Below are 12,691 nucleotides of genomic sequence, written 5' to 3' on the forward strand. Positions count from 1 at the left end.
AGGTTCTTCAAACCTTCATCTCTCCCTCGAAGGATGTTTCCGAACCTCTTTTCCAAAGGGAACCGAACAGAAGAACGACGTCTCTCGTTCCTCGGTCAGACCTTCAGCTCGCCGCAGATGTTCCATGCAGATCCTCCGAGTCGGTAAGTAGTTGGCTCGTCTTGCGCGCTGGTCAGGAGCTGAATGATTTTCTGCCTTCACTCTCCTCACGCATTCAGCCCCCCCCCCCCTCTCTCTCTCTTTACCCAGGGACTCTCTCCCATGCACCGTATTGGCTCTCGCTCTCTCTATTAAGCGTCTCTAATTCTCGCTCACGTTCAGTGCATCCTCTCTTCTCTTGGCGAGTGTGAAGGTCCTGTGCTCTGTGTGTGTGTGTGTGTGTGTGTCCTTCCTCTCCAGACTCACACTGTACCTATGCACATGCATGCGTCAGGGCTCAGTCATCTTTCATCAGTGTTGGTTCCGGGTGGAGCTTTTTTTCTTCTGACTTTATACAAGACATTGCTTTTTAAATTTGCAGGCATGACTCATGAATTTAACTTTTTTTTTTTTTTTTTTTCATGGTTTCCATCCAGACAGCCGCAAAGAGCTCGGTCCAAGTGCACAGGAGCCATCTGAGCACAGATGTTCCTGCAGCACGTGGCGGGTCTTGTGAAATGATTTTAATGGCACTGGAACATCTTGGAGACTATTTCCTCTTCACCTTGACAGTGAGTTCACAGCTTACGTAACAGCCGCAGAGCCCTTTGTGTGTGTTTGTGTTGGATCACCAGATATTACAGTTAGTTGTTGTGTCTTTGTACCCATTAGGAGGAAATGGAGATGCGCTCTTCAATGCCCTGATTTAATCACGGCGGTAGAAATGTATGTTAATCTTCATTTACAGCCTTCATCTGTCGGTGGATTAATACACTGGTAACTAATAAAATTAAAATAAAATCTAAATGAAGATTATCAAACATTCTCGTTCTCTTTCTTGGACTCGAGGACTCAATGAGTCGATTCTCTGATGACACGATGCTTTCCTCGTTTCCACATTTATTTTTTACTGTTGAGTCTTTAAGTGTTTTGTAAAAGAACGACGGCTAATACTTGTTTAAAGGAAGGCGATATTACTCTGCTTCCGTTTTCTCTCTTTGAGCCTTTAATGTGTTTTAAAGCCTTTGTGTTTATTTTTATCTTCAAGGGATTTGGCAACATTTTACGTGTTTTTTTCGACCACGTCTTTGGTGTGTAACTGCAATTTGTGTTGTTGTAAGCGGATTGTGTGCAGTACTGTTGTCCAATTTAAATCCCCCCCTATTTTTGTTGTCTTGGTCCATTTTTTTAAGACTGTACGCACACTATTCATGTTTCAATCCATACGCATTTCTCCTACGTATACAATTTTTTCTGAGCTCATGTTGATGAACTATGAAGAAAATGTGTATGTGTTACTTATTGTTATTGTAGTCCCTAATATTTACACTGTTCCCACTTTGTATTTTAATTGCGAAAAGACTATATAACAAGTGACAACTTGCTTTGTAAATACTTGTGACCGGAGTATTTTTTTTTTGCAGAAAATTGTACAACTATTTTACATTACAAGATCTTATAGATTGTTATATGAAAACATGTAACCAGTTCAATGTAATGATTTGGGTGACTGTATCTTACATTAAGTGAGATGTTTTTGTGGTAATTGGACAAATACACCTGGTGTTTGGGGTGCTTTTCTATCGCACCACTGGGGGAAGGTTCATCTTTACAGATATAAATGTGCTTCTTGTGTTTAAAACCCCAGGACATCAAGTGTGGGGTGGGACCAAATGAGGGAACGAGTCTCTCTGTTGTACCTCCGTCAGTCCGAAGGGTAATTACTGTGTCCCGTGTTCACTCGCTGAGTCTCTGACGCTCTTCGTCATTTACTGAATCTTCTCTCCAGCCGACTGTCCGTCAAAATCTCTCAGGCTCCTTCTTTCTCTTCCATTTTCTGCAAAGAGCCTCTCTGAAGAGAAAAAACGTTATTGATGGCTCAATGGTGGATCAATGAGCGCGGCACTGACACTGTTATCTCTATCTATCTATCTCTATCTATCTACCATTACAAAGTTTAATAGCAGCAGAAAATGGGACTAATATTGAAAAACAATGTGATTAGGTTTTGCCAGAATTGCAATAGAGGGAAAAGCATCATGAATAGCATCAAATGCTGGGTTGATTTTATGAAAATCAGGTCAGGGTTGAATGTCTCTCATCCAAGAGATCAGCATCCACGATAGACAACGCACACACACACACACACACACACACACACACACACACACACACACACACACACACACACACACACACACACACACACACACACACACACACACACACAGGAGAGAGAGAATAAATACAAGACGGAAAAAGAAACAGCAAACCCCTGCAGGTTTTTAAGTGCTTCATTGCATTGGGATAAAACTCTTGATTTTGTTGATTTCTTTTAAATTTCCAAAACTTCATCTTAATGATTTCATGTTCTCAGTGAAGAAGGAATCGTCGGCACATGAAGTCTCATCAAAGCCTCAGATAAAATGAAAAAACCCTGTTTCTCTCTGTTTATGGAAAGGGCGCGAATTGTTTTTTTAAGTCAGTGATGGTTTTCGGTAACTAGTCAAATATTCGTGAGGCAGTCTCAGAGGACCAGCTAAAGCTCCTCTCTACTGTAATTTAAAATATAAACATAAAATCCTGCACATTAAGTGTTGTATGGTGTTTATTGGTAGAGGATTATTCACTGACTATTGTGACACTCATAGTATATTAATTATAACAGACTTTGTTGCCTCGATCAAAAGATAAATCCCCAATTAAAAAAACTCTTCTCAAAAATAACTAGAAAAAAGTAGGAGGAACTTATTTAAGGACAAAGTTCTGTTTGTGTGCTGTTAACCAGGAACATCCAGCACATCATAAAATACACACAGGGTGGAAGACATTTGCCAATTCTGAGCGACGAATTTCCTCAACGTTAGAAACAACAAGCTGTCGTAGGAAATTGCTTTTGCAATTTGAATTTCCATGATGCTTCACAAACCGGTGCTGAGGGAGGATGTTTGGTTGTTGTGCGTGTGTGTGTGTGTGTCTTAGTGTGCATCTTTTGTAAGTTCATTGGGAGCTCCCTACCAATAGCCGATTTAGTGCTATTTGCTTTTTGCACACTCAGCCATTTCTTGCAGAAAAAAAACAACTAAAATTAAAAAGAAGCCGGGGCTTCGATCACGTATTGATTGGCGTGTTCAGTAGCCATTGAGGATAAATGCATGTTATGTTTTCATACGACTGAACCGTCCATTTCTTTGTCGGTCCTACCCGGAACTCGACTTCACTTCTTCATTATGACTTCTTAATTTTTTTTTTACGAACCACAATTTTTCATTTATATAACATATTTACAAATATCTCCTTCACTCTGCAGCCTGAAGCCTCTTTGCACTTACTGCACTAACTCAAACACATTTATTTGCATATATTTGGGCAGTTCTGTACTCAGAAAAACAGTTTGGGACTATTTACCCAACATGTTATTTACACTGCATGTTGTTCCGTTGAGTTTCCTCTGCTGCTGAATTCAGGCAGCGTGAATCTCCTGGTTTCAAACGCCTCTCAGGGTGCGTTTGTTATAAACGCTGCAGAAAGAACGCTTGATAGAAGTCCTCCAAGTTTTGCATTCGCAGCATCACTGCCAAAAAAACGGACTCCGTCTTGCACTAAAATCTTGTTTATTAGTCTTTTAGCTCAGTAAAGTAGTACTGAAGTATAACGTCATGAAAATCATGTAATCAAAAGATCCAGTTTGTGTTTTTAACATTTGATACTTTAATGTGAATTCTAAGGGACTAGAAATCTCATTAAAATGAGTTATGACTATTTTAAAGTGTCTTAAGATTAGAACAACTCCTACACTGAAACTTAGCAATTGATGGTGTTGCCAGTTTTTTATTAACACATTTGGTTAACGTGTGCTTATCTTCATTGAGATATATATATATATATATATATATATTTCTAGATTTCCAGTCTCTCCTGCAGATTAGTGTCAAGAAGATGAGTCAACAAACAGAACCGCTGAGTCCTTATTACGGCCCGAACTCGTCACCGCTGAGGCGACGGAGCGAAGGAGCAGGTGGAGCCAAGAGCCGTGGATCAAAGAGAGGGGCTGAGATGTTTGTGGTTCAAACTCTTTCATGGTTCTCGCTGTGGACAGCGTGACCAACGGGATCCAGAGGAGGAATCCCGTTCCCTCTGCTGAGTGAATCATCTGGAATCAGGTGGATTTTAGTCAACGTCTTTGGCATTTCGTTTTGTTGACTCCTATGAGAGACGACATTCAAAACTGATTGAAACCCTTGATCATTACATGTATGTTTATGCATTAATGATGTGCAGCTCTTCTTGAAATCCTGTGTGTGTGTGTGTGTTTTGTATCGCTTTATATGTCTTTTACACCTGTACCTCTAAGTTAAATCTCCTCATTGTGACCTCAGTAACAATGAATAATTAGATTAAGTGCTTCACTGCTTGGGTCATCGGATAAACACGATTTAATGAAAATATAAAAAATATATCGTCGGCTTGTAGTAGAACGGACAGAATGTTACCTGCGAACACCAGTTTGTTCGTCTTCAATCTCAACAACATTCATTCAACGTTTTCAGTGTTCAACCCTCAGTGTGGAAAAATAAAACACATTTTTCTTCTTCTCCACAGAATCTTTTGTTTTGTATTTATTTGGTGAATAATGTCACTGCTGGTTTCAGGGTATTTTGTGGTATTGTGATCTGCAGAATGTACGGTGCCAGTATTAATCCTCCTCACCTCCCGCTCATTAAATTAATATATATACATATCTATATATATGGCACCTCCACCGTCATTCTATTACTTTGTGAAGAGAGGATTTAATTAAAGCAGAAATTAAATTAAACCACAAAAGAGAGTAGAGTGATAGAGGGAACAATGAAGCTATTTTATTCTTTATTTCTATTTATTACTTCGCTCTGGTTATTATTCCTCGCTTCCTCATTTGAACTACATCATGTTTCATAATTATGTTTGTGCCTTGGTGGTTTTATTAGTTGTCGTAATTAGGGCGGCACATTGAATGGGAGTCATTGTGAGCTTTGTTAAACCACAAATACTAAATGAGAAGAAAACGTGTATATCAGGACAATCAAGATTATAATGGAATTCAGCCTCCACACAAAGGTCTTTAAGAAACAGACTCTTCCTTTTAAATTATTTCATATTAAGTATATATTAGGGCTGCTGTTTTTAATGAATGTTTGTTTTTCTTCTAAAGACAATCTAGTAATGAGAAATCACTTGAGAAAATGTTTATATTAGACACTATTATTGTTAATGTTATTTTAAACAAACATTTGATCATCTTGGAGGCAGAATTAGCAACTCTTCCAGCTAGCTTAGCCTAGCAGCTAGCTCAGCCTAGCGGTGCTTTAAGTGGTCCGTTTGTCACTCACCCCCCTTCGGTTAGACACAAGGAGTAATTCCTCTGCGCACATCTCCGCTGTATGTCTTTGTTTTACATCCAATACGAGAAGCTCTCTCCACCTTGAGCTTCCGTCTCGCTTTCTCCGATGTAACTGACTGCAGCTGGCGGCCGTTCGGTTTCTGCGGTCAACTTCCGGTTTACTTCCGGAAGTAAACAAAGCTACGTTAACTACGTGAAAATATTTTGTCGCATTAATCTCGGCCACATTAATTGCATATATTAACGCGTTTATGTTGACGGGTCTAGTATATATTGACTGTACGGGCTGGCGGAGCCGATGCGAAACGTGTAAACGTATATATGCGAGGCTATGCGGCTCTGGAGAAGTTCTGATTTTGGAACTTGTGTGATGAAGGTAAAAGGTGTCGAAGCGCTGACGTGAGTGTGAAGTGTGTTGAGCTGCAGGGAATGTCAACATCGTCTTCTGAAAATCCAAAAGGATTTTTTTCTCAGAGAGGCAGTAAATGTGTGTCGAGTGTTTGGCTGAGATCTTTGAGTCAATACAACAGTTTCCGCCAGGAGAAGAAAAAAAGGAAAAAAAGGAATCAAAACACATTTCAGCCCCTGGACCCTCTTTCAAAAGGATTTCTAAAAATATATCCCTGGCCATTTCCACACACGCACACACACAGACACACACACACTGTTTCTACAAGGCGAGGATGCAGAAATCCTACTTTCATCCTTCCGTAATGTGATAAATACGGTATATAGTCCCCCTTTTTTTACCCTCGCAGGACGAATCAGAGCACTCGTCTGGCTCGCTTCCATGTGTTCACACAACACATGTTTCTCTGTGCTCTCCAACCCTGATTTAAACAAACACCCACCTAGCGCTCATCTGACATCTGAGACTCGAGCGTCGTGTGACTCAGACTCTTTTCCTTTCATCTCATTTGTTTCTTCCTCCGTTTGCTGTGACAGCGACATTGTTATTGTCTCGCTGTGTTCACCATCAATGCACGCCGCTATCACGGTAAAAAAACAAAAAAGCATCGTCTCGCCGCAGTGTCTGTCTTGAGAATCCGTATTGCTGTGTGTGTTGGCGAGAAGCGCTGGACATCGTGTTGTGCCCACAACTACGAAGCAAAAGCAGCAGGCCGAGAGCGCAGCAGCAGGTCGCTGCTTCAGTATCTACTGGACGCTCTCCTCCCAGTGCTGCTGCCCAACACACAGTCCCTTGCTACGAACAGACACGCCTCAGTGCAACGATGGGTCATGCAAATGTGACCCGTTACAGACCCCGTTGACAGCTGTGTTGATCAGATATTTAACGGGCTCATTGAGAGATCCGGAGCTGCTGAACATTTCACATGAGCTCTCACTCGTTCTCTTCTCACGTGAACTCGTTTCACTGGATCGTTATGTGAAAAAGTCAAAGTCATTAGTTTTCATTTGTTCTCCGTGGACCTCGACTGTTGTCAAATTGATGCATCCAGCAGTTGTCGGCTGATCTCCATTTGTACCAAAGTGTCGGACCGACCTCTGACCGAACCGCTCTTACACCTCTGACCTCTGACCTCTTTGCCAAAGCAGCACTGGAGAGTATAACAGGAAAAAATAAGAGGAAGATAGTAATCAAGTTCAGCGACTCCCTCGGGATGAATAAGATTACATAATGGATTACTTCAACCTCCATCTGTGCTTTTTATACAAACTTCAATAACACGGCCGAGCTTTGAATATGTTAGCCGCGAAGCAATGGGGCAGCCTCAATATTATTAGACTTTCTTCCCTTTGGTACAATATTCCTCCCAGTCCTACAAAATCAAATCTGTCTTTATCGTGATGATTTAAATAAACTCTACTTTAGACGCTGAGCACACATTTCACATGGTCAGAAGGTTTCATTAAATAAACGCAGCGACAGATAATGTTTTTACTAATAACAAATTATTATTCTGCTGCCAAGCAATTTAATTGTTCTGGGTAATTTGGGTGCTCGTACACGTTTGTATGGAATTGTTGAAGTAATATTCTAACATGTTAGCATTCTTTGTGTTTGACTTTGCACTTTAATGCACTTAGACGACATCGCTGCGGCACTCGCACCTGGCTATGTCACATAGCGAGTTTTTATAAATCTAGATATTTGTTATTTGTTTGGCGAAAACCTGCTCTAATAATAATTGGCTTTTTCTATGCAGAATGAGCTCTGTGGTATATGCGCACACGCACCCCTCCCCCCCTCCCCCCCCCCCCCCCTCCCCCTCCTCCCATGACTCATGCAGCCAGCAGGTATGAGTCACACATGGGGAAGCACCTCGCTCATGGCAACAGCCACCCTGCCAATGTGGACACTCGGGTCCTTGTAGAGCGGCTTCCTGTGGAGATAAAGAGAGTCCAGCATGAATGTCGGGTATTTCATCATCTATTTTACTTCCTCAGGTTGTCTTCAAAATCTTTAATAGCGCCGATCAAAAAGCAGTTAGGCCTAAATCTGATGACCTGTGTACCGTAAACTGCTGGCATCACGCACTGCAGACGCTGCTCATTCCAGAGCTGCTCTTCCAGAGCTTTAATATATATTTTGTATATACAGTGTTCTGTGTTTGTAGCACACAGAGGGCTAAAAAACTGCATTTTAGTGTGGAAATCCAAAAAGAGAATGAAACCTTGCGTCCACTTACAAATACTGACACCGTATGGCTGAAAAAGGCTGAGGAGAGAAACGCTGAGACCCTTTGGAAACGAGAGGACCCCATATGGGGCCCAAACAAGCCTCAATCAGAGCCCCAAAAAGTTAATCATGAAAGCTGAAGAGTAAACGTACTTCAAATCTAACTCTCCTCGTCTCTCTTCTTCTACGTCCTCGCTCTCCCCCACCCTCCGTCACCTCTCCCGACTCGGCCTCCGTCTTTACCCTTTCATGTCCCTTTTAGTCTGCACCTTGCTGCCTCCTCTTTGATCTCGCCCCTCAGCTGTTTCTCCTCACACACACACGCACACGCACACACGCACACTGTCTGCGTTCTAAGCTGTTTGGCTGTTTCTCAGCAGAAGGTGAGGTGGATGAAGCAGATTTAGTTCACGGCAAAACCTCTCTGTTCTTAACCTGCTGTCACGCTCCTCGGGCCGTTTACCTTCTCTTCCTCCGTTAGTCCCGCAGAAGGTGCTACACCTCCTCTGCTCGCCCTCTCACGGGATCCCGTTCAAACAATAGATAATGTTTTACTTTAAGTTTTCAGGTCAGTCCAGCGTTTAATGACTTGCCTAAATAACAAGGTGTGTACAAGTGGCTTTGTGCTTTATTCACAAAATGTCATTTAAAACGTATACGGTCATTTAACAATAAGTTAACATCCGATTTGTAATTATGACTGGAAACTTTTTGATTGATAATTGATCATTTTGAAACTAACGACGAAAACATGGTCTTTAATGTAAACGCAGCCCTGCATTCGATGGATATAGTGGTTATCGCCAAATATGTAACCTTACAACTCTGTAATCTGCTGACACATGTGCGTGATCATCCAACCTCCCCGAACAGCACCTTATTTTTGATGTTTTTCGTGGTGTTTTGTGCAGAATGAACAAAAGCAAAACCTAAAAACTCTGCACATTCACTTCCTTTACAGCAGTATTTGTTTGTATTTTGCGTTCATTTGCATGCATATGATTATCATTTAAATATTTCACATCAAAGCACAACCAAAACATTTTAGCTTCAACGACAGTTCTCAGGAAAGTCACGGAGTACCCTTGCACCCGGTCACACGCGTGTGCGTATTTGGCTGTGTGTGTTTTTGGCCTCTCTGGTCCTGGCTGTTTCCTGCAGCTCCTCTCCGCCACGTCTCGCCCTTCCAAATACCACCTGACAATCAAACAAGACGGAGCCCCTCAGGTGGCTCCGTGGGACTCCTTGAGCACAAAGTGTGCGTGTCCACGTTTGTGTGAACACGTGATGGTGAGGCAACGAGCGCACACTGCAGTGTTGGCGGTGATCTTGCACGACGCTAATGGAAGGGTGAAGGGCGCCGGTTCACCCGTCGGCTTTAAAACCAGCAGCGTGTCCCCCATCCGACACTTCACGGACACGTCAGCGTCGTGGCGTCGTCTTCGCTTTGCTCGGACTGTCACTCGGAGGTGATCCTGACTTGAGTTTTGTTTCTTTGGGGGGGAGGCAGCAGGCGCCGACATGACACGGCCTCCAAAAGTAGCAGTTCGTCTTCCTCCATACAGGGATACGTATTGATGTTAAGAACTCACGGCAGGAGGTGAAAAGGCAGTCGGCAGGATGCAGGTCGAGGAGGAAATGAGGAGGTGAACCAACACATGATTGGTGGTCGACGGCAGCCAAATGAACGAGATGGAGAGCGGAGGTGTCTGGTGGAGAAGAGATGGAGAGACTGCGTGCAGATCCTCCATCACAGGACCAAGTACAGCCTAAGAAACTCCTCGCACATCATACATACATTATATACATCAATGTTAGAAGGCCTACGGTCAGACTCGTTAAGTGAGTCTTCAGGTGAACCTTCTTTTTCAATTATTTAGCAAAGTCATTGACTGATGTTGTAAAATATTAAACACTTGATGAAAAGTAGTTAAATTAATAGAAGCTAATTAAACACGTGAATGTGAAATGAATCAAACATGGAGAAGGTCATTTATTGCTCGACAAGATCATTAATCTGTGTCCGCTGGTGTACTCATCAGTTTAATATGACAGAATCTCCTCTCATTATGTCTTCAGTGCACGGTCTCCCTAACAATATCTTGTTATGTGTCTTATTACTTCAAGACAACATTTTGAAATCCTTTCACAGAGCTCCAAATAAATATATAATTTTAAAAAATATTTTTGATTCTTCATTAAAACGTCAACAAACCTCCAAAACATCCTTTAAAAGCCGAGAGAGATCACGGCTCCATCGGTCGATAATAACTAACATTAGACAGCGATCGTACATTCCAGTTAAAAGCAGCCGCTCCTGATCAAATCAGTCGTCCAGACCACCGGTAATCTTCCCCTGCGCTCCCGAGAAGGATCCATTTCTTCTTCTAACTCCGTTGTGCAGCTGTAGCAAGGCCTCAATACCAGGGAGTGACTCACGGATCCCTGCTGATCATCACCAGTCAGCGTGTCGGCTGTGTAAATAAAACGGCACCACAGCGGGATTCTCTCAGAGGTTTTTATCTCTTATGCGTTCATCTTTTTCTCAATTTTTTTGTGTTTCTTGGGGTCCAGTCTGAGAGATTCCTCCCTGAGTGGCAGGTGGTCCGTCTCTCTTTGGCAGGTGAAGCACAGGAAGTCTCCTCCCGCCCTGGTGTTGATTCAAAGCGGCGCAGACGAGCTTACCTGCCTCTCACCTGCCGAGCTGCTGCACTGCGGTTCGCCGTTGCTGCGTTGGCCCTTTATTCGTGAACCCCAGGGGGCTGAAAAATGTTCCGTCAGCCCATTCTCCCGGAAAAACAGATGCCGATAATTGCAAAGGCTCACGAGAATGATTTTCGCAGTCACAATATTCTTTATAAAGGACGGAGGCGTGACGTCTCCTGTTGTGCATCCGATCGGGGGAAAGAAATGAAAGGAAAATGTGAATTATTATAATTATTTCACGTTCACACCTTTTCACACCATGGCCGACACAATTATTCCCCTTCTGTGCATCCTGCTGAAAAATAAAAATCACAACTGGCACAAAGCTAATTGATTCTTCTGGCGTGTTCTTTTTCTATTCCTGTATTGTATAAGTCGTTATGAAGTTGTAGACCAAAGGTTTATGAACAACTCGTCTTTTTGTTGCTTGAATTGTGAACCAATTATTATAACCTGATTATTATAAACCCACTGTTGTTACAGAGAGTCTAAAATTGGTCTTGTTTGCCTTCTTTGACACATTTAAAAGCTCTGATTGCTATCTTGGCATTTGAAAACTTGTAACGTGTTTACTTTCTTGCAGCTTCTTAAATCAGAAAAAGAAACGTTTCTAGAAGGAAGAAACCAATCTGGGAGCAAACAGACGCAGGAAGCAACGCATAACAGACAGTGACATTTTCATGCTCAAAGCAAATCGTGAAAAGAGTGTCCACAAACATGTATCTTTGTAGGAATTGAACGGTTTGATGTCAGCAATCTAATCCAAAACAACCTGATACTTTGCAGACAATGTGCGAGATTGTTACTTTAAGAAGCCTGAACATAAGGGAAAGAAGCCCAAACTGAATAACTCAGTTCTTCTTATTCGTGCGGAAGCTGGATCACTAAATGCATCTTCAGCGGCACTGATGGGAGAAATAATTACAGCCTTCATAGGGAGGGCGAGGTCATCGACATCGAATCCTCTTCATTGCCGTGAGTCTGTAAACAAATGAGCGTTTGCTATGAGCGTCACCGACTGATTATTTTGATTAATGTGATCAGAGTAACCCGCGGAGGCTGCAGCAGATCAATGTGTCGTTGGAGTCAGCGGGTCGAGTGACAGCCAATCAAATCATCTCGTCCACTTAAAACGAAATAGAGCTTAATGAGGCGACAGTGCAGCCCAAGTTCACTGAGGACACAGATATTCAAACGCACCACCACAAAGAGGCGCCCGGGCTCTCTGCACAGCATGGTGTGTGTACAGACCCAAATATTTATGTAAACACCCAAATGTATGCGTATACAGCCCAAAAGTGTGTATTGGCATATGGGTTTTGTACACAGCACACAGTACTCACACAAATATGTGTATATAGCATCCAAATGTCCACCCCAAAAATATATATACAGTAAATACCAAAGCCAAAGTAGTTACAGTACCTAGTACACATTCATAGAGCGATACAACAGATTTACAGGAACCGACAATATTCAAAGAACACACAGAACCCCACATTTGAATATTTGGCATCCTAAATGTCTATTTAAACTAACACCCAACATCAGAAGTATGAATATACTTTCACAAATATGCTGAAATAATACATATATTATATCCATTAGGGTTGAGTTTGGCATCATCCTTTGTTCTGTTATCGTTTTCACTCAAGAACCAACCTAACTGACTTCAGGGCCACAGAGAATCATTTTGAAAACTACGTTGAGTCCTCGTGAACCGTACCTGAGGCGCTGAACCTGTTCAAGCTCCTCAAAGAACGACACACCAGTTGACATCAATCAGACGCACCGTTCTTTGGGGTCAAGGGTTATTGGGGCGT

The 12,691-nt window shown here is 42.3% G+C and overlaps 1 long non-coding RNA gene across 1 annotated transcript; it reads left to right on the top strand.

Annotated features, from left to right (window-relative positions):
* Positions 1-11: 11 nt before the first annotated feature.
* Positions 12-4,737, top strand: LOC144388764 (uncharacterized). Its single transcript, XR_013453001.1, has 3 exons — positions 12-143; positions 576-710; positions 4,043-4,737. It is a non-coding gene; the product is annotated as an uncharacterized LOC144388764 (long non-coding RNA).
* The last annotated feature ends 7,954 nt before the right edge of the window (positions 4,738-12,691 follow it).

This window comes from Gasterosteus aculeatus, chromosome 16, assembly GCF_964276395.1.
Source record: "Gasterosteus aculeatus chromosome 16, fGasAcu3.hap1.1, whole genome shotgun sequence".
Lineage (NCBI taxonomy): Eukaryota > Metazoa > Chordata > Actinopteri > Perciformes > Gasterosteidae > Gasterosteus > Gasterosteus aculeatus.